The sequence below is a fragment of the Protopterus annectens genome, chromosome 1.part1, assembly GCF_019279795.1.
Source record: "Protopterus annectens isolate FY-2018-M chromosome 1.part1, PAN1.0, whole genome shotgun sequence".
NCBI lineage: Eukaryota > Metazoa > Chordata > Ceratodontiformes > Protopteridae > Protopterus > Protopterus annectens.
This window is the reverse complement of record NC_056726.1, coordinates 717260805-717287471: the sequence shown is the minus strand read 5'-3', so window position 1 is coordinate 717287471 and position 26667 is coordinate 717260805.

The following is a 26667-nucleotide window of genomic DNA, read 5'->3' as shown; positions in this document are numbered from 1 at the left end:
TACACCCCCCACACCCCCTGCTACCTAATTATATCAACTCTGAGATCGCACTATATTGAAGAGAAAGGTAAATTTCCCATTTTGTGTCCTTCTATTCACTGTAGTGTGATCTTGGAGTTGGAATATTTTAGTAGCAGGGGGTGTAGGGGGTGCAAAAACTTGAAATAAGACGTTTTCACGTTTTTTTTTTTTTTTGAGGTCTATATTGCAGAACGTCGATGGTCTGGTTCTTGATGATTAGAGGTTCGATGTTCTGCAATTTCGATGCTCTGAAGGGGACCCAAGAGCAGAGAGAAGTTAGGTCTGTGTAAGGAAGTAGGTGTGTGTTTATGTGTGTGTTGCTGTGTGAGAGCAGAGAGAAGCTAAGTGTGTGTGTGTGTGTGTGTGTGTGTGTGTGTGTGTGTGTGTGTGTGTGTGTGTGTGTGTGTGTTTGAGAAAGAGAGAAAGCAGAGAGAAGGTAGGTATGTGTGAGAGAGCTGAGAGAAGGTAAGTGTGTGTGTGTGTGTGTGTGTGTGTGTGTGTGTGTGTGTGTGTGTGTGTGTGTGTGTGTGTGTGTGTGTGTGCGTGTGTGTGTGTGTGTGTATGTGTATGTCTATGTGTTTAACATACCTCTGAACTGTCCATATTTTGCCTCATAATTTTGGTCGGTTTCTCATAAATTTGTGATTTTCTGGCAAATCACAGAGGATTGAAGTCATTAAATAAGGACATATATATGTGTTTCAGACTTCACATACTTCAGAAAATGCATGCTAGCATAAATCCTGTTATTCTAGCAACTTTCTGAGTTAAAAAGAACAATATTTAAAATCTATCCCTATTTTTAGGCCATTGTATCCCCATTCTTTAGGCTTTGTCCATATTTCCTTTACTAAGAAGTTGACAGGTATGCATACCTTTCAACTGCCTAAATTTTTGCAGAATCTCCAGATTTTTGCCTCATATTTTTGGCCTATTCCTCATAAAATGTATGGTTTTCTGGCAAACCACTGAGGATTGAAATGACTAAATAATGCCATATATTTGAGTTTCAGACTTCATTTCCAGCAGACAATGCAAGCTAAGACAAATGCTGTTATTCTAACAACTTTCTAAGTCTATAAGAGCAATATTTATAATCTGCCCCTGTTTTGTGGCCTTTGCTGCTACCCCCCTCATTATTTTACTTGTTGTCTGGATTTCTTGTACTAATAGGTTGAGCGGTATGGAGGTATGGTATGTAATGCCCTAGTTTTTTTTTTGGGGGGGGGCAGGTTAGTTTATTAACTTTATCAGGCTTGACCCTGTAACTTGGTTACAGCAGGCAAGAGCCTGAATCCTCTACATTGCCTACCAAACTCCTGAAGTAATTGTGAGCTTCAGTGGAGACAAGAGCCTGAATCCTCTACACCAACTACCAGATTGCTGAAGGAATTATGAGCTTTAGTGGAGACAAGAGCCTGAATCCTCTACACCAACAACCAGACTGCTGACAGAATTGTGAGTTTGAGTTTTAGTACATTTTCAGGGAATTCTGAGTTTCAGTGCACTTTCAAGGGATTATGAGTTTCAATGCATTTTCCATTTTTGGAACTGTGAGTTTCACATGAAGAGAGTTTTAATGTTGCTCATGCTAACTATGTTTTCACTGTGCAACTAATGGTATTCTTTAGCAAATGACAGTCACTGTTTGTGCTGTAGAATTTGAAAGCAGCTTTAGTAGCATAATTTCCTTTCTTACAGAAGATTGTGGATTCTACTCCCACACCATGAATATGGAGTGCTGATATTGCATTGCCCTTTTGATTGTAGATTACTTGGTGCATTTTAACTGGGGATAGCGGTTCTGCATTCCTGAGTGTGTCATCTTGTATGAGATGCCTAGTAACTATGAATTTGTCGATTTGTCAGTCATTCGCTATTGCAATATTACCAGCTTACCATTTTTAATGAAATATAGACAATTCATTCTTCAAGGGCAGCAGGTACTGTATTTGAAACACTGAAATGTAAGTTGTTTGCCAGTAGCAACCTCTTCATTAGTTACAGACCTCTTTAATGTGGAATTATTGAGATGACTTTTACTTCAGCAGAGATTGTGCTTATTGACTGATACTGGTGGATTGTAATGGCAGAAGTTTGAGTGTCCTTTTATGGTTAAATGTTCTGAAATGGGCAGCTTTTTTCATTATTGGGCCATACATTTTGTTTCATTGCTTATTGGAAAAATCTTCAAAACTACAAATTTAAAGCACACTGTAACACGTGGTGCTGTATTATACAAGGAATGTAATTTATACAATCAGGAAGGTGAATCAAAGAACACATAAAAGTACATATATGTGTGGCTCTAAAAATGTGGTTTGAAAACAGCCCAAAAGTAAACAATTCTCCACTAGCCAGATGCATTTTACTTAGATCTGGGTCTTAATGCCATTTCAATGAGTGTGAGTTTCAATGGCAGAGAAGTTTACTGCTCATGCTGTTTGTTTTCATTCTGAAACTGTATTGTTTGTTTAGCAAATTGTTGTCAGTGTTTGTGCTATTTTATTTCAATATCTGTAATCATTGCAGAAGTAAATAAAAAAGCAGTATGCACATTAATAGGATTGAACAGTTTTTATGGTAACTGGGGAGAAATATTCAAGTAATGGAACACTGGAATGGCTGGGGAGGGAGTTTCTGTGGGGTAGGAGGTAGGGGGTTGCTGGAGGAGGAGCTGCTCTGGGGGTCCCAATCTATTAACTTGCCTGGAGCCCCGTTTGACCATGATCCAGCTCTGGTTCAGGGAAATATTCATTTGCATTGAGGATGGACCAAGACTGTAGCTAAACTGATCATGATGTGCCAGGAATGTGGGTAAATGCTGACGATGCACAAAGAATAAATAAATAAACAATCATTTATTGAGAGAACTTAGCAGATAGGTGTTTTATTGTTGGAAGTATAAAAAACAGCACTATGACTCTTGGCACTTTGAAAATTAAACCACAATTCCCAAAAAGAAACAGAGAATTTTGAAACTTGCTATTACACTAAGCAGTTTTGCAGGGTGGCGTCAGTCCGTGGATATGTAGGGATGTGCCCCCAAGACCCTCACTACTACTAACTCCAAGATCAACATGTTTCAGAGAAGGAAATCTTGAGATATTGCACTTTTGAAGATAGTATGTATTCTCATTAAGTATAAAATATTTGTTCTTCTGAAGATCTTTGTTAAGCTCTTTGGCTTTTCGGCAGGCACCTAGTTGTTACACGCCTAAAGTTGCATATGTTCAATATGTATTTTTTGTTTGCAAAAAAAAGCCCAGACACCTCCCTAGATTAAATAATCAACTCCACAGTCATACTATACAAACACCTGGAAATGGCACTTAGTGCCAGCACGATTCACCAACAATGGTTTTCAAAGGAAATGCTGGTATTGTTGGGGAATTGAGTTTCAGAGAATTGAGGCTCAAGGATTTTGTGCTCATTGAACAGTACTATAGGTTCATAGTTTCACAGGTGTGTACTAGGCTAATGACCCTGGAGCCTTTACAAGCCTAGCCCATAGAAGTGCCCTGGCATCATGCCGCCCGACAGTAGTTCCCAGTGCCTCTATCAAGTAGAGCCACTGGAGTGATCCCTGGGGTGAATTTTAGGGAGGGTGCCTAATGGTTAAGGTGTTTGCCTTACAAACACAAGGTGCAGGGTTTGAATCTCACAAGGGATAATTGGCTAGGCTTAAAATGGCTCGCAAGAGCAGTTAGCTTAGTACTAATCTATGAATCTATGAATCTATTTCCCATCCACTCATCAAGATTTCTCTAGAAGAAGGCCAGTGAGTTGCTCTGCTTGACATGTATGGGAAGTCTATTTCAGAGCATGGACAGTCTCTGGGTTATGAACCTGTCCCTCCAGCATGTTCTGTTGATTGTGGTAATGAGGTTGAGGTCTCTGGAGCATGTGGTGAGGAGGGACTGGGATTTCTTTAGATGTAGCATTTCTAACAGAGCTGGGTCAGAAATGGCTTTGTAAGTCAAGCAGAGATCGCCTCTTAGTAGACGATATGAGACAGAGAATAGCTGGAGTTTTATTAATCTGTCCATGTAGGACATGTGTTTGCGGCCTAGTAACCTCTTCATGAGGTACTTTTGTGGTCTTTCCAGCTATCGCATGTGTCTAGTGAGTTACATGCCAAATGGGGCATTATACTCGATGATTTGCCTAATGAGGGAAGAGTAGAGAGATATGATGACCTCTTTCTTCCTGGATTCAAAACCCTTGGTAATGAGATGTGCCACATAGAAGGACTTTCTGACCACAGTGGCAATGTGGTGGTCAAAGAAGAGGTTGCTGTCAACCTGTGTCCCCAGATCTCTTATACCACCTTCAGTGTTCAGTGGGCTCCCATCAATGTGGTAATTAGTGGGAATTGAGTTTTTCCCAAATGGGATGACAACACATTTTTTGGCATTAAGCTTAAGGCCATGGTTTTGACACCAGTCATTGGTCTCAGTTAGGCCTTTCATTAGGATGTCCACATCACTTGGGGAGTTAATAATGGCTTCAAGCTTATAGTCATCTGTGAACTTGGTCAGCCAAAGTCCCTCTGTCTTGGTCTGGACTTCTGAGAAGTAGATGCCAGACAGGAAAGGACCCAGGACCATTCCCTGTGGGACTGCACTTGTGACTGGTCAGCAGTCTGACTTGGAGTCTGCTACTTTCACACTGGGTTCTAATTGTCATCTAATTTGCAACCCATCTAGTGATATAGGGGTTGATGCCTAGTTTGATGAGTTTATCAATAATTCCTGAGTGGGGAACGTTATCAAAGGCCTTGACCAGATCAAGGTAGGCTGTATGAACTGCTTTGCCCTCATCCACAGCTCTGGTGACTGACTCAGAATGGTCAACCAGCTTGAGCAGGCATGATCTTCCTTTCACAAAACCAAATTGCATGGGATCTAGCATTTGAAGATTCCCTATATCCTTGCTAATTAGGTAAATGACGATGTGCTCCATAGCGTTACATGTCAGACTCATCAGGCTAATGGAGTGATAATTCCCAGGGTGTGTAGTCGCTCTCCCTTTATGGAGAGGGATGACTGTAGCAGTACATCATTCGGTAGGGACAAAGCCTGAGGTGAGGCTGTGACTGAACAGGGTGCACAGATTTGGTGCCAGTTCACTTTGTAGTTCATGTAGAACACATCCAGTGATATTGTCAGGTCTCATGGAAGCTGCATTCTTGGCCTTGGACAATGCAGCTTTAACCTGTGCTGCAGTAATGTTGGGTGCCTGGCATTCCTCCGGTATTGTGGTTGGTCCTTTAGGGGGGGGAGAGGGGTAACGTTGGTACTGAATCTGTCGGCCAGTATGTTGACAATATCTGTTGGCTGAATATAGAACATATCATTGTGCAGTAACTCAGAGCAAACCTGGGTACTGCCGTGGAGATTCTTGATATAACTATAGGAGGCTTTGTGGTTGTTTTTAGTGTCTGCTGCAAATTCTGCCTTCATAGCTGGCTTTAGAGGTTTTGATGAGGGATCTCAACTTTTAGTTAAGGCTAATAAGGGAGTTTTTCCAGTCTTGGGACTTAACCTTTTTATGCAAAATTTTTTTCCTTTTGTTGTAGAGTTTATTAATGTCAGGGGACCACCAGATTGGCTTCCTCTTTTTGGAGAAGAGCATCTTGACTCTGTTGGATATGGCTAGTTCCATGCATTTATGTATGTGTTCGTAAAGTGCATTGATGTATGATTCAACAGTCATGCAGATATTTTCCATTGACATGGATGCTGTGAAGTTAGCCACCTCTGTTTTTATTAACCCAAAGTCAGCTTTGGAGAAGATTGTCATGGTGGTTATCCTTGTGGGGGCAGTGGGTGAGATGTGGATTTCCATGGTGTTTAGTTTGTGGTCGGATCTAACCAGGAAGGAATTGACTATTGGTGTAGAGCAAAGCTTGCCCAGGTTAGTAATAACCAGGTCAAGGATGTTGCTTCCTCTAGTGGGGGTACGAATGAGCTGGTCCAGTGCATTGGAATTTATGAATTCCAGGAAGCATTGGACCAGTGTATTGGTGCATGAGTAGTTTTCCCAGTTGATGGAGGGGTAGTTGAAGTCACCTAGTATGAGAGTGTTGGGATGGACCCTAATAGTTTCCAGGGTGCTTAGGAATGTGGAGTGAGAGTCTTGGAATGTGGTTGGGGACCTATAGCAGACTACGACCTGAATCGCCATCTTACCCAATGTTAGTTGTACCTGAAGTATCTCAGATGTATTATGCTGGGCTACTAGTCTGGAGGTGTGCATATCCTTTATGAATATGCTGACACCACCACCTTTGGAGCTTCGATCCATGTTCTGGAGCCGAAAGGTCTGGAATGCGCTATAGCCTGGTAGTGCAGGGGGTGCTTTCTGCTGCTTTAAACCAGGTCTCTGTTACAGCACAAATGTCGATTTTCTCCATTTTGAGGAGTGCTTGGAGCAAGTGCATCTTGAGATTTAGACTTCTAGCACTGACCAGTATGACCCTCAGATTGTATTTATTTATAGCTGTTACGGTGGTAATTTGATGTTTGGAACATCACCTAAAAAGGCACTACAGGGTGGCAAGAGCCTTAGCCAGTATCCTGAAACCCAGGGGTGACAAATGCAGGCCATCTCTGGCAAAGTATTGAGGTCTGTCAGTCATGTCATCATGTCATCCCAAGCAGACAGATACAGAATCCCCTTAGAATGACACCAGAAACTTAGCCAATTTTTGAAGTCAATCATTTTTTGCTTGTACTGCGGTATCATTTTGGGTGACCATAGGTGCTGCTCAGGGCTAGGGTCATACCTGCCTGGGCCACATAATCTGGGAGCTCTTACATGTCTCTTTTCATGTAGTCCAGGGAGGTGTATCTCAGGCAGTGATGGGAGTAATATATTACAATAAGTAATATATTAGTGTAATATATTTCAATTTCTAGTAACTAGTAATATAACTAGTTACTTTTTTCAAAATACTAACTGGTAATACTAATATATTACTTTTTTTTAGTAACTAGTAAATTAAATGTGAGTTACTTTTGAGTTACATTTGCTTAAACCAGTGGTTCTCAATGTGGGTGATATAGCCTCTTAAAGAGTGATGGAAAACTTCTGGGGTCCCTATATAAAATGGATAGTAATCACATGTTAGGAGGTAATAGACACTTTGAAGTGGCAATCTGGATAAAAAATTACAACATAATGTTGGCACAACCCATAGCACGTACCATTCATAGATCATTAGAATTAGTCTGGAGCAAAATTTACTTCATTTTTTTTTTAGCACTGCAAGGAGGTGAAAGCTTATGGTGACCAGACTCCAGCCCTGCCCTGGTACTGTGGGACTCTCACCCACTAAAACATCCCCTAACACTGGACAAGTCTAGCCTGCCAGAGATCATATCCTTACCTTTGCCTTGCAGTATAATAAATGGCATTAGTTCTTCATAACACCATCAGTCGGAATCAAACTCATCACTTATCAGATGAGCACCTGATGCCCCAACTCACTGCACCAAACAGGACTCTTCAAGTGGATCTATGATCAACCAGCCTTTGTCTTGACAATATTTTGTTATGTTCTATTTAAAATTCTTTTCGTATTTTGATTTTTAATTCCTTAAAATAGACAACATGTGATGTGTTTTTATAGGTCTTGTGCTGTTTGTTGGCTGGTTTGGTTTAACTATTATCTGTGGCTCTCTAGCTATAAAGACTAGTCTTCTTCTTCTCCTTTTGGTTGTACCCGTTAGGGTGGATCATCAGTCTGCAGAAAAAGTGGCAGTGGAGTTTTACATTGTTGAGTTGCCAGCCCAGTGCTCAACCTTCTTTAGAAGTTTCATGCATGCACACACTCACTCCTAAAGTCAATTTAGAATGTCTAATCCACCTGCAGCATGTCCTGGGAATGTGGGAGGAAACCGGAACACCCTGAGGTAACCCACTCGAACACAGGGAGAGTAGATCATAGTGTATGTGTTGTACTTTTAAAGCCACTGTAGTTCATGGGCGCATGCATAAAAAGTACTGAGCATGTGCAAGCAAAGTGCCATTTTGCCTAAGCAGCTGGAGTGAAAGCATGTATGTGTGTAGCAGTCAGTCAGTTATCTAGTTCATGTAAGTTTTCTGTTCCAGTCATCCATCCTGATGTGTTTGTGTGTAATACATTTCTTAAATGAATACCCAAGCCTTGTCATCTTATTTGAATACACAAGATAAGTGACGTTGTCAGAATGGCATCCGAAGTCAAAACTTCTTAAAACCATGAGGCGCACAGTCAGAAATAGAGGAATATACAAGAGTGGCTCAAATGACTCGTAAACAGGTCAGAAAATATTTACAGGTTCTTAAAACTCATTTAAATGATTTTTTCCCTCAAAGAATATAAAGCAAAGCATTCCAAACCAATTACTGAATAAACAGAATGTTCAAAATTGCCACATATTGAAAAAAGCACTTGAAATAATTATGAAAACATTTGAAACAATATCCGAATCATATAAAATGCTCAACAAAAGAGAAAGCAACTGTATTTTTTGCAATGTATTACTTTTTCGCATTAACTAAAGTTAAAGTATCTAAAGTGTGCAAAGTGTTGGTAGTGAGTGCAGTATTACAGTACAGTCTTTTCAAAGAGTACAGTTATTTCAAAGAGTCTGTTGTACAGCTGAATATAATTACAAGTACCTGATGTGTGTTTGACATTTATTTGGGATGACAGATGGATTTCACAGACCTGATCCACTTGTGTTTGATAATAATATTGCTGAAAACTGGAGAGTGTTCAAGCAAGAATATTATATTTTCATACAGGCTGCTTTTTCTGATAAAGATGCACATACAAAAGCATTTATTCTGCTCAATTTAGCTGGTTCAGAAGCAACCGAGAGAGAACATTCATGTGTGTATGCACCTGCTGTTTATGCAGAGAAGGGGGAAGACTGCCATATTGTGGTACAGGCTGAAATGCAGGAAGACTCTGAGTGCTTAAAATGTAAATTTAGAGAAATGTGTATCCCTCAAATGAATATTACAGTGGAAAGGCACTATTTTACACAAGAGATCAAAAGCCTGGTGAAACTTTTGCAGCATATATAACTGACGTGAGAAACAAGTCAAAAACATGGAGATTTGGTGATCTGAGAAATAAGCTGATAAAAGACAAGCTTGTGTGTGGTGTTAATAATGATGCAGTGAGAAAGATTTTGCTTTGTGACAGTGATTTAACTTTAAGCAAAACCACAGAGATTTGGCAGAAATATGATCTTATAGAAAAGTATGCGAATATATTTACAAATGACAAGAAGATGGTAGCAGCTGCTTCCAGCATGAATGTTGATAGTATGCAGCACACTACAGCTGACATTTGGACCCATCAGAATCGTAGTTTCTTTGGTGTCACCACCCACTGAATCGATTGTGACACACTTCAAATAAAGTCAGCTGCTTTGTCATGCTGCAGATTACAGGGGAGGCATGCATATGACCTCATAGCATCAACTCTTGAAAGCATTCCCATCACTACAAAATAGATCAAAAGGTGTATGCAATATTACTGACAATGGCAGCAATTTTGTAAAGGATTTCACTGTCTTCTCAGAACATGAGAGATCTGAGACTACAATCATTCTGTCCCAAGATTAGGATGATGATGGTGAAGTGATTTACAGCAGCATGACAGCCGTGCTGAGTCAGTCAGGGCAAAACGAGAACACAGATTCACTGCCTCCCCATCTGAGATGTCAGCACACACATTGAATCTAGTTGCTGTTCAAGATGCTGAATCTGCTTGTAATGATGCACAGTATAAAAATATCATGCCAAGCACCATGGCCAAATACTATGCTGCTTGCAACAAGGCTAGTCACATCACCCAAGCTGCTGAGATGGCTCAAAATAAGTGGGATCTGGCATTGATAATTCCCAATGCGACACAATGGAATTCCACTTTCTATGCGATGGAGAGAATTCACCTCATTGCAACTCAGGGTGAAGGCTTGCTGAATGAGATATGTAAACAGATTGGAATTGCCATCTTCAGGCCTGCAGAAATTACCTTTGTTGCTGAGTTTTTGCAAGCAGTGCAGCCCCTGGCAATGACTCTGGACATCCTGCAGTCAGAGCTGAAATGCTTCATGAGAATCCTGATCCCTACCAATACATGCCTGAAAAACAAGTTTCCCAAAGTCAGGCAGTCTGTGCAGCTTGATGTGCCACTAGATAATGCTCTTCTTAAAGGCACTGAGGCTCGGTTCAGTCACCTTCTGGAGTGTGACAATCTCATTCTGGCTAGCATAGTGTATCCACAATTCCATTTGTGATGGATGGACAGTGAAGAGCAGAAACTCACTGACAAGGTTCTGCTCCTTGATGCCATACAAAAACTGGATGAACCTGCAAATGGGTCATCTGAAGCTTCTGCATTAACTGCCAAAGACAGCTTCTTCAGCTTCAGAGAGTCAACGCCAGCCAGTGTCAGTATATCTTCTCACATGGACATGTATCTGGCTGACCCTTCCAGAGAAATATCTTCTCTCAGCAGTTACCCTATAGTCAATAGAATATTTCTGAACACTAATACCGCTTTGCCAGCTAGTGCACCTGTTAAACGCCTGTTCAGTCTTGGTGGACAGGTGCTGACTGCAAGAATAAATAGACTCACCAACGAATACTTTGAAAAGTTGCTCCTTCTTCGAGCCAACAGAAATGTATAATCATTGTGTAGTCATTGTGAATAATTATATAAAGTGATATTTTGGTTGACGTTGTTGTGTTAATAGTCTTGTTAGACATATATGACATTTTCTGTAAGCATTTTTGCGTCCTCAGCATTAGGTTTTAGCAGATTAGCCTAATGTGCATTGTTGAAAATTTGATGAGTTGTAACTTGTTATGGGTATTGTGTTGCTGGCTATGCGTACTTTGGTTTAAGTATTAAATTGTGACTCTCTGACTATAAAGACCCATCTGTCGGACGTTGTAAACACTGTGTATAGAACTTTAATACACTCATATTCATGTGCAGTAAGCATATATTCCTCATACACAACTACTATGTGAGTAAATCTGAATATAAGAATTGATAAACTATACTTATGCAAAAGTAACTCAACAGTAACTAGTTACTTCAGTTAGAAACTAGTAATAGTAATATATTACTTTTTTAGAAAAGTAATAAGTAATAGTAACATATTACTTTCACTTAAAAATAACTAGTAATAGTAAATTATTACTTTTATAAGTAACTAGCACAACACTGGTCTCAGGTCATTCACACCGACATGGACAGTGACAGAGACATACTTGTACTTGTTGTGGAGTGACCTGAGTGCATGTGTTATGTGTTGGATTCTGGCACCTGATAGCTGACTGTTACCTTCTCCTTATTCAACCTAGTGAGTAGGACATCACTGTGCCTCACTACTGAGTCACCTATGAATAGTGTATTGGGCAAGTTGTTTGCTTTAGGGGCTTAGGTTGAGGGGCACACTGTGTAGGTGAGTTATGTGTCTTGTGGTTTGTTCTGTGCTGTGGTGGTCGAGTGGGTTTCTGCCTTGGAGGCCTCTGCTGTTTGGGTAGAATTCTATTGAGATCCTCCGCAAAGGTGGGTGTGTGGTTTGTGTTTTTATGTGAGAACTGTGATGGTGGGTGTTCTGGAGGGCTGTGTTGCATATGGTGTGGTGCAGGTGTTGAACTTCTCCTCTTGATCAGCTATTCTGGTCTTGGTTTGAGAGTGCATGGCTTCCAATTTGGATATATAAGTGCATCTCTCACAAGTCTGAGTGTTGGGAGGTAAGAGGAGAGGGTTGTCTGTGTACATGAGGCAGTTGCTACACTGCCTCAGAATGCCCAAGTTCACCAGGTTAATAGGAGAAAGCACAGGTAAATGACCTTTAGACATGCCAGGAGGGATGGTCATTATTACTAAGTACTGGAGCTGTTTCCTTATATATTCCTTTTACAGGAAAAATGTCACGCAAGGTGTCTGAGTCTGTACAGAGTACTGCCAAACACTTAAGGGGAAACTAATACATAGACCCTGAACATTTAAGGATGAAGTATTTAGGCAGATATTCTGAAGATAGAAAAAAATCAAGCAGTACTTACTGAAAACAAAGAATTATCTTGTCAAGAATAATGAAAAGAGGGGAGTCGCGTGAACGGCTACTGCCTGGCTACTACTAATGCTGGTCTCAGCACAGCTTCACTCTGTTGGGATACAATATTCCTTTGTTCCTTCTCTCACTATAACCAAAATGTTAGCACCAATCCCAAGAAGAGAAGCAGGTCACGGCCTGTTTGATGATCCACAGACTTGTCCCAGGTGATACAAGGGTCTGCAGGCTTGTAGCCTTTTTCTGGTAGATGCCTCGAATAGCAACCATACCATTCAGGTACATTTGGCACAGGCACTCACTCTCCAACCAGAAACAGTCAGGAATCAGTGCACTCTGCTCCTACTCCCACCAGGATCAGAATATAAGCACAGATTCCAAGCTGTCACCTGTAAAGCAGTTATTAAGCTTTCTGGTGATCAGCAGTCTCCAGGAAATAATGTAACTGCACTCCTTCTCTCACCAGGAGAAAACAGAAGCAATAATCCCAAGATAACTACTGAGATGCAGAATGTGGGCTCTCCAATAACTGGTGGTCTTGCAATAGACGCTTAAAGGTAAGATGCAGAAATGGTTTATCCTAAACACTGCAGTGTGCACTAGAAGAGTTAGATGTGAAAGTGGGTAACTTAAGTTTTACCTGCCTAAAAAGCTAAGTTTTAGTGGAGAGTCACTATTTTTAAAACAGCAAGATAGATTGAAAAGGGGTTGTAACTTTTGTATTCTGGTACTATGGAATACAGTAGGATGGCCAATAAATTTAAACAGTTGAAGGGGAGTGATTTCACAAAATTATAATTTTGTGCTTACTCCCACCAGCCAGTAAAAGCAGAGAGGAAATGAGATATATGGTCAAATTAACATAAGGGGCAGGCAACTAGAAAGACAGTGGTGTTTAAGAACACGACAGCAATCAGGTGATAGGGTCAGAAATATTTCTGTCTGACTCGCAAGACACAGAGTTGTGGTCTCTTTTCAAATTTTAATATGTAGTTAAAAGCAGAAAACAAGTACAACATAGTGTAAAAAAAACAAATCGCAGTATACAAAATAGAAAAAGCAATACAGCAATGCAAAATACAACAAATAAAAAGCAAACTAACCTTTCCCTCACAGCAAACTGCAGCAGAGTCTGGATGAGCCTTTGCAAGAAAGCTATACCAAGTTTCACATCCTTTTGTGAGAGACCTTTTAGGTTTCCCTAGTGATGAGTGTTGCATAGAGTTACCATATTTGACAGGAACATGGTTCTCAAGTTAACCATTACTGGATGAGGGGCTACAGCATGGTGCAAAAATATGAAGCAAATGCCAGCTTAAGAGGTACACCTGATGCCCACTACTTTATGCAACAATAAGCCAACCACTGCTGACCACAACTTCACACTGTTTTTTTATTTCCTCCTTTTTAATACAATTTTCTGGAGTTCAATGATACCCTCATGTCTCAAACAGAACATTTTTTAAACCACTGTGTATATATTTTCACTTCTTCATTTTTTTAAATACAAATTGACATTTTTAGGTCTCCCACTAAACTGTCATGAAAAAACTTTACAAATTATTTGCTACTGTCCATTTTTTATTTATTTTTTTACCAGGATGCCATGCATATGCCATTTCTTAACAAGCACTATCAAGATAATCTCTGGTAAATTCTGCTCTACACAGCCCACAAAGGATAGTGAGACCATACTATTTAACAGGGGAATTAGCTACTGTATGCTGTAACTGCAATCATTTCTAATAATTAGTGCGATGATGTTCATAGGTATATACTAAGCTAATAATCACCAGGGCCTTTGTAAGCCTAGCCATGCAGCCCAACCAATCTGTCTCCCTATGACTCATAGGTGTTTAATAGGAGGGGGAATTTTTGGAAGTTTCCAAAGCTTATGTGAAGGGGTTATATTAGTTTGGGCATAGTTATTGTCTGCCTCTTGTCTATCAGAGAAATGAGGTCTAGACCCAGGCTAAATTTCCCATCCATTGGTCAAGGTTATGCTTAAATAATGTTAGAAATGGACTCTTGTTCACATGGATTGGGAGCCTTTTTCAGAGCATGGGGACCCTCTCAGACACTTATCCATTTTTCCAAAATGTCCTATTTATGTCGCAAGCAAAATGTTAATACCTGGATCTAGTGGTTCTTATGCTGTCCATTTTGTGGATGTGCAAAAGTTTCATTAGAGCTGGATATGAGGATGTCGTAAATGCCTGCATAGACTGCCTCTCAGTAACCTGTAGGAGACCAAGTATATAGGCATGGCTTTAAGGAGATCTGTATAGGATAATGCATTTATACCCCAGATTATCTTTGTAAGAAACCTTTGTGGATGTTTCAGCTGTTGCATTTGATTGGTCAGGTACATGTGGAATAAGGCATTACACTCAATGATGGGTCTGTTAAGAGCTGAATAAAGTGGTACTATGACTTCCTTGGACTTGGATGTCATGCCCTTACTTATAAGTTGGGCAATACAGAATGATGTTCTTACTATCTTGGCCACATGTTGGTCAAAGGCCAAATTGTTGTCTCCCAGATCCTTGACTACCAGATAAACACTTAATGGTGTTTTATTGATGGACTAATTATCCTGGGTGTCCATTTTCCCAAAAGACACTACAACACATACTTGGCATTGTATTTTAATCTATGACTTTGGCATCAGTCATTTGTCTGTGTTAGACCCTCTTGTAAGATGTTTCTGTTATGAAGGGAATCTATGATAGCTCCCAATTTGCAGTCATCTGTGAACTTGGTCAGCCAAAGGCCCCTGACATTAGCCTTTACCACTTAGAAGCAGATACCAAATAGGAGAAGTCCTAACACAGAGCCCTCAGGTACCCCACCAGTAACTGGTCTCTTACTGGAGGTGCTCTCACCACTCCTGACTTCCTGGGCCTTGTCTATGAGCCAACTGGCAATCCAACAAGTTATGTAGGGGTTTATGCCCATTTCAGTGAGTTCATAGGTTCATAGGTATGTACTAGATTGATGGCCCTGGGACCTTTACAAGCCTAGCCATAGGATTACCATGGAATTATGCCACTCGACCTTAGTTCCCAGTGCATCTGTCAAGTAGAGCCACTGGAGTTATCCCCAGGGTAAATTTTCTATTTCCCATCTACTCATCGAGATTTCTTTTGAAGAGGGTCAGCGAGGTGCTCTGCTTGACACGTATGGAAAGTCTATTCCATAGCATGGACAGTCTCTGGGTTATGAACCTGTCCCTTCAGGATGTTCTGTTGATTGTGGTAATGAGGTTGAGGTCTCTGGAGTATGTGGTGCGGAAGGATTTGGATTTTTTTAGATGTAGTATTTCTAACAGAGCTGGGTCAGACATGGCTTTCTAAGTCAAGCAGAGTTCGGCTCTAAGTAGGCAATATGAGACAGAGAATAGTTGTAGTTTTTTGAGTCTGTTCATATAGGACAAGTGTTTAAGGCCTAGGATCCTCTTTGTGAGGTACTTTTGCTACCTCTCCAGTTGTTGCAGGTGTCTGGTGAGGTACATGTCAAATGGGGCATTATACTCAATGATTGGCCTGATGCAGGAAGAGTTGAATGAGAGAATGACCTCTTTCTTCCTGGATGCAAAACCCTTAGTAATGATATGTGCCACATAGAAGGACTTCCTGACCACAGTGGCAATGTTGTGATCAAAAGAGAGGTTGCTATCAACCTGTGTTTCCTGATCTGTTATAATGCCTTCTGTATTCAGTGGACTACCATCAATGTGGTAATTCATGGGAAATGGATTTTTCCCAAAGGGGATGATGACACATTTTTTGGCATTGAGCTTAAGGCCATCATTCTGACTCCAGTTGTTGGTCTCAGTGAGGCCACTCTGTAGAATATCAGCATCACTTAGGGAGTTAATAATAGCTCCTAACTTGCAATCATCTGTGAGCTATGTCAGCCAGAGTGCCTTTGTGTTGGCCTGGACTACAGAGAAGTAGATACCAAACAGGAGAGGACCCAGGACCAAACCATGTGGGACTCTACTCATGACTAGTCATCCGTCTGACTTGGACTCAGCTACTTTCACACTGTGGGTTCTATCTGTGAGCCAGTTTGTAACCCACCTAGTGATATAGGGGTTGATGCCTAGCTTAGTGAGTTTCTCTATGATTCCTGAGTGGGGAATGGTATCAAAGGCCTTGGGCAGATCAAGGTAAGCTGTATGAACCACCTTGTCTTAATCCACAGCTCTGGTGATTGACTCAGAGAAGTTGACCTAGTTGAGTAGGCCTGATCTACCTTTTACAAAACCAAACTGTGTGGGATCCAGAATTTGGAGATTCCCTATATCCTTGTTTATTTGGTCCATGATGATGCGTTCCATAGCTTTGCATATCAGACTCATCAGGCTAGTGGGGAGATAGTTCCCAGGGTCTGTAGTCACTCCTCCTTTGTGGAAAGTGATGACTGTAGCACTGCACCATTCGGTAAGGACAAAGCCTGAGGTAAGGCTGTGATTCAACAGGGCACACAGGTGAGGTGCTATTTCACTCTGTAGTTCATGTAGTCAGGGATATTGTCAGGTCCCATAGAAGCTGTATTCTTGGCCTTGGACAGTGCTGTTTTAACCTGTTCAGCAGTAATACTGGGTGCCTGGCAATCTACTGGTATTGTGATTGGTCCTGGGGGAGATGGGTAAAGTTGGCACTGAATCTGTCGGCCAGTATATTGGCAATATCTGTTGGTTTGGTATAGGAGGTACCATTGTGCAGTAACTCAGAGCAAATCTGGGTATTGCCGTGGAGGTTCTTTACATAACTATAGGAGGCCTTGTGGTTGTCTTTGCTATCTGCTGCAATTCTGTTTTCATAGCTAGCTTTAGAGGATTTGATGATAGATCTCAACTTTTTGTTGAGACTGATAAGGGAGTTTTTCCAGTCTTGGAGAAGTTTTTCATGGCGGTTACCTTTGCATGGGGTGGGGGGAGGGGTGAGAGGTATGTGAATTTCCAAGGTGATTAATTTGTGATCGGATCTAACCAGGGAGGAGTTGACTATTGGTGTAGAGCAACGGTCGCCCATGTTAGTAATGACCAGGTCAAGGATGTTGCTACCTCTAGTGGGGGTAAGAACGAGCTGGTCCAGGGCATTGGAATTAATGAATTCCAGGAAAGGTTGGGCAAGTGTATTGGTACATGAGTAGTTTTCCCAATTAATGGAGAGGTATTTGAAGTCGCCCAGTATGTGAGTGTTAGGTTGGACCCTAATATTCTCCAAGGTGCTTAGGAACGTGTAGTGTGAGTCTTGGGACATGGTTGGGGACCTATAGCAGGCTATGACCTGAATCACTGTCTTACCCAATGTTAGCTGCACCTGAAGTACTTCTGATGCATTATGTTTGGCTACCAGTCTGGAGGTGTGCACATCCTTTATGAATATGGAAACACCACCGCCAATGGAGCTTCAGTCCAAGTTCTGGGGCCTAAAGGTGTGGAAAGAGTTGTAGCCTGGTAGTGCAGGGATGCTTTCTGCTGCCTTGAATCAGATCTCTATTACAGCACAAATGTCAATGTTTTCCATTTTAAGGAGTGCTTCAAGCAAATGCATTTTGAGATTTAGACTTCTAGCATTGAGCAGCATGACCATCAGATCGCATTTATTTGTAGCTGTCACGGTGGTAATTTGGTCTTTAGAACACAGCCTAAAAAAGGCACTATAGGGGTGGCAAGAGCCTTGGCCAGTATCCAGAAGCCCAGGGGTGACAGATGCAGACCACCTTTGGCAAAGCATCAAGGTCTTTCAATCATGTCATCCCAGGCAGACAGATACTAGATCCCCTTAGAATGACACCAGAAACTTAGCCAATTGTTGAAATCAATCATTGTTTGCTTGTATTGTGGTATCATTCTGGGTGATGGTAGGATGCTGTTCAGGGCTAGGGTCATACCTGCCTGGGCTACATAATCTGAGAGCTCCTCCATGTCACTTTTCATGTAGTCCAGGGGGGTATGTCTCAGGTCATTCACACCCACATGTACAATGAGAGAGTCATATTTGTACCTGTTGTTGAGGGACCTGAGTACGTGCATTATTTGGTGGATCCTGGCACCTGATGGGCAGCTGACTGCAACTTTCTCCTTATCCATCCTAGTTAGTGAGACACCAGTGTGCCTCACTATTGATTCACCTATGACTAGTGTGATGGGCATGCTGTTTTGCCTTAGGGGCTTTGGTTGAGTGGTACACTGTTTAGAAGAGTTATGTGCGGAGGGATTTGGATTTCTTTAGATGTAGTATTTCTAACAGAGCTGGGTCAGACATGGCTTTCTAAGTCAAGCAGAGTTCGGCTCTAAGTAGGCAATATGAGACAGAGAATAGTTGTAGTTTTTTGAGTCTGTTCATATAGGACAAGTGTTTAAGGCCTAGGATCCTCTTTGTGAGGTACTTTTGCTACCTCTCCAGTTGTTGCAGGTGTCTGGTGAGGTACATGTCAAATGGGGCATTATACTCAATGATTGGCCTGATGCAGGAAGAGTTGAATGAGAGAATGACCTCTTTCTTCCTGGATGCAAAACCCTTAGTAATGATATGTGCCACATAGAAGGACTTTCTGACCACAGTGGCAATGTTGTGATCAAAAGAGAGGTTGCTATCAACCTGTGTTTCCTGATCTGTTATAATGCCTTCTGTATTCAGTGGACTACCATCAATGTGGTAATTCATGGGAAATGGATTTTTCCCAAAGGGGATGATGACACATTTTTTGGCATTGAGCTTAAGGCCATCATTCTGACTCCAGTTGTTGGTCTCAGTGAGGCCACTCTGTAGAATATCAGCATCACTTAGGGAGTTAATAATAGCTCCTAACTTGCAATCATCTGTGAGCTATGTCAGCCAGAGTGCCTTTGTGTTGGCCTGGACTACAGAGAAGTAGATACCAAACAGGAGAGGACCCAGGACCAAACCATGTGGGACTCTACTCATGACTAGTCATCCGTCTGACTTGGACTCAGCTACTTTCACACTGTGGGTTCTATCTGTGAGCCAGTTTGTAACCCACCTAGTGATATAGGGGTTGATGCCTAGCTTAGTGAGTTTTTCTATGATTCCTGAGTGGGGAATGGTATCAAAGGCCTTGGGCAGATCAAGGTAAGCTGTATGAACGACCTTGTCTTAATCCACAGCTCTGGTGATTGACTCAGAGAAGTTGACCTAGTTGAGTAGGCCTGATCTACCTTTTACAAAACCAAACTGTGTGGGATCCAGAATTTGGAGATTCCCTATATCCTTGTTTATTTGGTCCATGATGATGCGTTCCATAGCTTTGCATATCAGACTCATCAGGCTAGTGGGGAGATAGTTCCCAGGGTCTGTAGTCACTCCTCCTTTGTGGAAAGTGATGACTGTAGCACTGCACCATTCGGTAAGGACAAAGCCTGAGGTAAGGCTGTGATTCAACAGGGCACACAGGTGAGGTGCTATTTCACTTTGTAGTTCATGTAGTCAGGGATATTGTCAGGTCCCATAGAAGCTGTATTCTTGGCCTTGGACAGTGCTGTTTTAACCTGTTCAGCAGTAATACTGGGTGCCTGGCAATCTACTGGTATTGTGATTGGTCCTGGGGGAGATGGGTAAAGTTGGCACTGAATCTGTCGGCCAGTATATTGGCAATATCTGTTGGTTTGGTATAGGAGGTACCATTGTGCAGTAACTCAGAGCAAATCTGGGTATTGCCGTGGAGGTTCTTTACATAACTATAGGAGGCCTTGTGGTTGTCTTTGCTATCTGCTGCAATTCTGTTTTCATAGCTAGCTTTAGAGGATTTGATGATAGATCTCAACTTTTTGTTGAGACTGATAAGGGAGTTTTTCCAGTCTTGGAGAAGTTTTTCATGGTGGTTACCTTTGCATGGGGTGGGGAGGGTGAGAGGTATGTGAATTTCCAAGGTGATTAATTTGTGATCGGATCTAACCAGGGAGGAGTTGACTATTGGTGTAGAGCAACGGTCGCCCATGTTAGTAATGACCAGGTCAAGGATGTTGCTACCTCTAGTGGGGGTAAGAACGAGCTGGTCCAGGGCATTGGAATTAATGAATTCCAGGAAAGGTTGGGCAAGTGTATTGGTACATGAGTAGTTTTCCCAATTAATGGAGAGGTATTTGAAGTCGCCCAGTATGTGAGTGTTAGGTTGGACCCTAATATTCTCCAAGGTGCTTAGGAACGTGTAGTGTGAGTCTTGGGACATGGTTGGGGACCTATAGCAGGCTATGACCTGAATCACTGTCTTACCCAATGTTAGCTGCACCTGAAGTACTTCTGATGCATTATGTTTGGCTACCAGTCTGGAGGTGTGCACATCCTTTATGAATATGGAAACACCACCGCCAATGGAGCTTCAGTCCAAGTTCTGGGGCCTAAAGGTGTGGAAAGAGTTGTAGCCTGGTAGTGCAGGGATGCTTTCTGCTGCCTTGAATCAGATCTCTATTACAGCACAAATGTCAATGTTTTCCATTTTAAGGAGTGCTTCAGGCAAATGCATTTTGAGATTTAGACTTCTAGCATTGAGCAGCATGACCATCAGATCGCATTTATTTGTAGCTGTCACGGTGGTAATTTGGTCTTTAGAACACAGCCTAAAAAAGGCACTATAGGGGTGGCAAGAGCCTTGGCCAGTATCCAGAAGCCCATGGGTGACAGATGCAGACCACCTTTGGCAAAGCATCAAGGTCTTTCAATCATGTCATCCCAGGCAGACAGATACTAGATCCCCTTAGAATGACACCAGAAACTTAGCCAATTGTTGAAATCAATCATTGTTTGCTTGTATTGTGGTATCATTCTGGGTGATGGTAGGATGCTGTTCAGGGCTAGAGTCATACCTGCCTGGGCTATATAATCTGAGAGCTCCTCCATGTCACTTTTCATGTAGTCCAGGGGGGTATGTCTCAGGTCATTCACACCCACATGTACAATGAGAGAGTCATATTTGTACCTGTTGTTGAGGGACCTGAGTACGTGCATTATTTGGTGGATCCTGGCACCTGATGGGCAGCTGACTGCAACTTTCTCCTTATCCATCCTAGTTAGTGAGACACCAGTGTGCCTCACTATTGATTCACCTATGACTAGTGTGATGGGCATGCTGTTTTGCCTTAGGGGCTTTGGTTGAGTGGTACACTGTTTAGAAGAGTTATGTATCTCATGATTTGTGTTGTGTTGTGGTGGCTCAGTGCGTTTCTGCCTTGGAGGCCTCTGCTGTTTGGGTCGATTTGTACTGAGAGCCTCCATGAAGGTGGGTGTGGGGTTTGTGTTTTTATGTGAAGGCAGTGCTGGTGTGTGTTCTGGAGGCTTATATGTCCCATGTGGTGTGGTGCAAGTGTTGAACTTCTCCTCCTGAGCAGTTATTATGGTCTTGGCTGGAGAGTGCATGGCTTCCAGTTTGGATATATAAGTGCATCTCTTTCAAGACTGAGTGTCGGGATGTAAGAGGAGAGGGGTGTCTGTGTACATGAAGCAGTTGCTACATTGCCTGAGGATGCCCAAGTTCACCAGGTTAATAGAAGAAAGCACTGGGAACTGACCTTTAGACATGCCTGGAGAGGTGGACATTAGTAATAAGTACTGGAGCTATTTCCTTGTAGAATGTTTAGTGCTGGTAGCACTTTTGTGTGCTACAATAATTGCTACAAGAAGTCTGGTAAAGTTCTAGACTAATAACATAGTAAAAGTGCAGGTGAGGAGAGAACTAGCAGATCTAAGGGAAAATTTGAAGAGAAGACTTTGGCATCACTCAGAAGCTTATAAACAGTCCTGGATACAGCAATCCTGTATCTGGACTAGACTAGTTATAGGAAAGGTGGGAAACAAGTGCAATTGCGGGTTTTTAAACCAGAATGTTGAAAGAGATGGAAAAACTACCCAAACGGCCAATAAACTACAATTTCTGGGCCAAAAAACACTCCTTTTGTGGTAGATAGGCTACCTTGTGCTTATCACTCCCATTGATAAGCTAGAAGGCTTCCCTCCAACAGAGAAAGGCTTGGGGAGGCTCAGAGGCTTATATACAGTCCTGGATACAGCAAATCTGTATCTGGATTAGACTAGTTACAGAAAAGGTGGGAAAAGCGCAAACACAGGCTTTTAAACCAGAACGTTGAAAGAGATGGAAAAACTGCCCAAATGGCCAATAAACTACAATTTCTGGGCCAGAAACCACTCTTCTTGTGGTAGATAGGCTACCTTGTGCTTACCACTCCCACTGATAAGCTAGAAGGCTTCCCTCCAACACAGAAAGTCTTGGGGGGCTCAGAAGCTTACAAACAGTTTGTCAACTATACTTGAGTAGGGTATTTTATCATACTTCTTAGCCAGGTCTCAATAAGCAGTAAGCACCATAGTCCTCTTATCTACTGCTTTAGTGACCTTCTCAAAGAAGTCCACCAGCTAACGTAGGCATGACCTTCTTTTGACAAAGCCAATCAGAGTTGGGTCCAATATCTGAAGGCTGCCTATGTCTTTGTTGATCATTTCCATGATAATTCATTCCATGGCTTTGTGTATTAGACTAGTCAGACTAATGTGTCTGTAGTTTCCATGATTAGTGGATGGTCAACCCTTGTAAAGTGGGATAATGGTTGCAGTCCTCCATTTCATGGTACAAAGCTTGTTTTAAGGTCTATAGTAAAAAAAGTGACTCAAGTGATCCTAATAGGTCATGTTTTAAGATACTTAGGAGGCATCCCAGGCTATTCTTGGGGATCATTAAAGCTGAATTTTTGACCTTAGTGAGTGCAGTTAGGACTCTGTCTGTCCCTGCTAATAGTTGGAAGAGTTATGATAGTAGGTATTTCATGAGAAAAGGTGGGGGAAGTGAAATTTGAGCTTAATATGTCAGCCAGGACATTCACTATGTCACTCTACTCAGTGAGGGTGACACCACTGACCACCAGTTCGGCATACTGCTGTCTTTGAGATTACAGACATATAGAAGGCTATGTGGTTGTCTTTCTCTTTTAGGGCTACCCTGGCCTCATGATTGACCTTGTAGAACTTAATTAGAGCTCTTAAATGTACTGTTTAGTTTAATTAGAGATCTCTTATCATTATGGGAGTTACTCTTCCTGATTTTTAGCCATGTCATTTTTCCTTTAGTTATATACCCTATTAAGGCTAGGATTCCACTAGTGTGGTTTGTTTTTAGAGCTTGGTTTAGGCTTACTTCTAGTAGGTACAGTAGCCTCTATACAGCTATTTATATCTTGCAAATGGTCTTTGTGAACAATTCCACATATGCTACTGTGAACCCAGTGTTAGGAGAGACATTGAATTTTACCAAACAATCAATTAACAGAATATAGTTGTCTTTGAAATATTTCCTAAATGTTACAAGGTTTGCTGGGTTTACTGAGTTGATTTTTATTTTGAAGGAGACAGCTTTCTGGTCCAACATCACCAGTGAGGATGGAACATGGGGGGGGGGGGGTGCAGCACTGTCCCTTATTGGTGGGTACCAGGTCCAGTATTTTTAAACCACTGGTGGATGTGTGCACTATCTGGTCAATGGTATTGATGTTAATAAAGTCCAGGAATCATTTTGCCTGCATATTTGAGACAGCATATGTTTTTCCTTCTATACAGGGGTAGTTAAAGTCTCCCATGAATAGGCTATTTTGTTTAATGGTGAGTGTCTCCAATAGATCTAGGTGCAAAACTATGAGATTCTTGAAACACAGAGAGTGACTGTGGCTTGCTAGCATATGTTATGAGACTTTGTGGTGATTTGCACATAGATAAATTCTAGGTCATCACCCTGTTTAATCAACATAGAGTTATACTTGTAGTTAGTGTAGAATGAAACTCCTCTATCTTTTGACCCTGTCTGTGCAGCTGATGGTCTAAATGTGTGGAATGCACTGAAGGTTTGCACTGCTGGAGTATTTTCTGTGGATTTAAACTATACCTCAGTAACAGCACAGATGTCAATATTCTCTAGAGTGACAAGAGCTTGTAGGGTATGAAGTTTCTTGTTTTGGATCATAACACTGAGCAGTAACACCTTTAGGTTTCTTTGAGTTTTATTTAATGTGTCAGTAGGTTTGTCAATTTGGCATTGCCTAAAAAAGGATATTGCGGTGGATGAAGTTTTAGCCAATATTCAGAAGCATATGGGAGACAAGTGCACACAATCCTTTGCAAAGGAAAGTGGTTTGTTAACCATGTCCTACCATGCTGAAAAATATTGAATCACCCAGGAAAGCCACCAGAAACTGAGGCAATTATTGAAGTTGATCATCTTTTGTTCTTATTGTGGCATCATCCTTGGTGAAGGTAGTATGCTGCTTAAGGCTAGGTCCATACCTGCCTAAGACACATATTCAGAGAGACAAATAACATTCCTATTCAAATAATCCAAGCAGGTACGTCTCAGGGCATTAATGCCCACATAGACTATGATAGAATCATACTAGTACCTGTGGCGTAGTTAGGTTTGTGCATGAATAACTTGATTGATCCTGGCTCCAGATAACCAATTAACCATTATCCTCTCCTTTTTCGGTCTGGTGAATGGGGCATTTGCATGTCATAGAATGGAGTCACCTACGACAAGAGTCCTGGGTAATGTGTTTGCTTGCCTTATGAGCTTTGTTCTTGGGGCTCCACTGGTTTAGACTTATGTGTGGTGTATGGTGTTTCTTTTGATGAGTGCTTTAGAGATTGCTGAGGATAGGCATTTATACTTACAGCCCTAAGAGATCTTTATGGTTTTTGTACCTCAGCATACATTGGTCTATGTGTGTAGTAGACACTATGTACAGTAGATGTAGTGTCTATGTTCTTGACAACCTTGTTTGTATGCAAGGTTTTTGCTTCCAGTGAAATTGTGTGTGTGTGTATCTCTTGCATGCTGTGTTTATTTCTTTAAGGATTAAATGGTTGTATGTGAACATGAAACAATTGATACATTATCTCATATCTACCAAGCTAGCTAACGAAACATTTGGAAATTGCATATGCCATGTTGTCTGCGCCTGAATTTGGGTGAGCTACTGTAGGTTCTGGACTGAGTTATATAGATGTTTCCTTGGGAAGTTTCTGGGGTTTGGTATTAGGTTAGATTAAATTGTGTTATAATTTGATAGTTGTGCTGTGTAACACGCTACCTATCTGCTCTAAGCTTGTCTCCATGCAATGGCTTTGTTTTAGCCACTCTAAGTTACAGGAATCATTTCCAAGGATAGTTTTAAAGATAACATTTACTATATAGCCATTTGCATCTGTAGAAGGTGATGAAAGAGTGGAGAGAGGCACTTTTTAAGTCAGATAATAATAAAAGGCAGAAGCCAGAGACACAGCCTTTTAAAACTACAACAGGACAAGGTTAGAAGGTTGGGGAAAAATTCAAGCTGCAAGAAGCAGACTTGCTAGACAGGGATCCAATACTGGAGCTCTTGTCCTGTGGACAGAATTTCAGAAACTTTAGTGTAATCTCTCCTTGGGGTCTGGGACAAACATAAAGAACAGGGGGGGAGTAGAAAAGTAAACATAAAGGCACTAGAATGCAGTTCTAACAAGTAAATGATAAGCAGAAGACTCTAGCAGCAAAACTGAAATATGAACAGTTATAAAAGTACTAAAGCACAAATCCTCAAGCATAATTCACAATATGCCACTACTGTAATCCCACCACAGACTAAGGCAGCAGACTATGCAGAAAATTACCAGTAATGCTGTTTATGGAAAAATACTATAATAAATAACTAAATGAGGCAATAGTTCACAGTTCTGCCACAACTCTGAATAAATCTACAAGATTAAGGCCCCAGACAGGGTTCTAAATACAATCAGCTACCGTTTACCAGTAATTCTGCTTATGGAGATAGAAGTGCGGTATAATGTATAAACAATGTTAAAATCTTGCCGTAATACACTCTTGCCACAAATGTAAATGAAACTACAAGATAAGGTCCCAGAACATTTATTAGGACTGCTGCCATGAACATCCTATAAAGGGACTTGACTACAGTTAGAAACCCCAGGAGACAGTTAAATCACTTTATCATATTTGATTTAGCATGTCACAACTGGCTCAACCAATGGTTGAATTACTTGCATTAGTGACAAAAAAGAAACATTTCAGATCATCCGTGCTAGACATATCCTTGATGAAAGTCAATCACAGTGATATGGGACAAGGGAGAGTTTTGAGCCTATATACAAGAATCCTTGCATAGATCTCGGTATCATTGGTAAAAATGAAATGAGTCTTCAATTAGTCACATTTGCTCTGCCTTTACCAAGCTTTAGTGTGACATTTCTTTAAGATATCTAACAGGTATCATTGTCACTTCCTGCGTTACAACTTTTACCATCCTCTATGACAACATGTCTTCAAAGTGATGATAAAAATCGACAGATTGTCTGGCTGTGTAGTGGGATCTCCATAATGGCTGTCAAATCTTAGTATGGTGGGGTGTATTTAAGGGGTCCATTCCTATGACATTTGGGTATAGAGTAAGATTAATCATGTCAGTGTGCAGGGCCTCATAAAAGATATGTTGTGCATTATTAGTGCATTTCAGATCATTTAT